General features: G+C 80.1%; 1 protein-coding gene across 1 annotated transcript in view; it reads left to right on the top strand.

Moving 5' to 3' along the window:
* Window positions 1-105: 105 nt before the first annotated feature.
* CCDC71 (coiled-coil domain containing 71) overlaps window positions 106-256 on the top strand; it is a 4,967-nt gene continuing 4,816 nt past the window's right edge. The window contains exon 1 of the mRNA XM_010571289.1: window positions 106-172. The gene's annotated coding sequence lies outside the window, so the exon portion shown is untranslated. The remainder of the gene's footprint in view (window positions 173-256) is intronic.

Here is a 256-nt window from a genome sequence, read left to right as displayed (position 1 = left end):
GGGGCGCCGTGGGTGGGGGCGTGGCTGAACCCGCTCCCGTGGCTGTGGGCGTGGTCCCGGCCGGCGGAAGGGAGCCGGAAGCGGAAGTAGGCGGTGCTTCCGGCGCTCCGCGGGCGGCCATGTTGGATCGGCGGTCGCAGCGCAGCAGCGGGTGCGGGTCTAGCGGCGGCCGGTAGGTTGGGGCCGGCGGTGCCCGGGCCCCGCGCTCCCGGGCGAGGGCGCTGCCGAGCCTCCCGGTGGGGTGGCCCCCGGGCGC

This window comes from Haliaeetus leucocephalus, unplaced genomic scaffold, assembly GCF_000737465.1.
Source record: "Haliaeetus leucocephalus isolate CR32 unplaced genomic scaffold, Haliaeetus_leucocephalus-4.0 Scaffold2, whole genome shotgun sequence".
Lineage (NCBI taxonomy): Eukaryota > Metazoa > Chordata > Aves > Accipitriformes > Accipitridae > Haliaeetus > Haliaeetus leucocephalus.
Note: the sequence above shows the minus strand (reverse complement) of the source record. Positions and strands in the feature narration are given on the sequence as shown.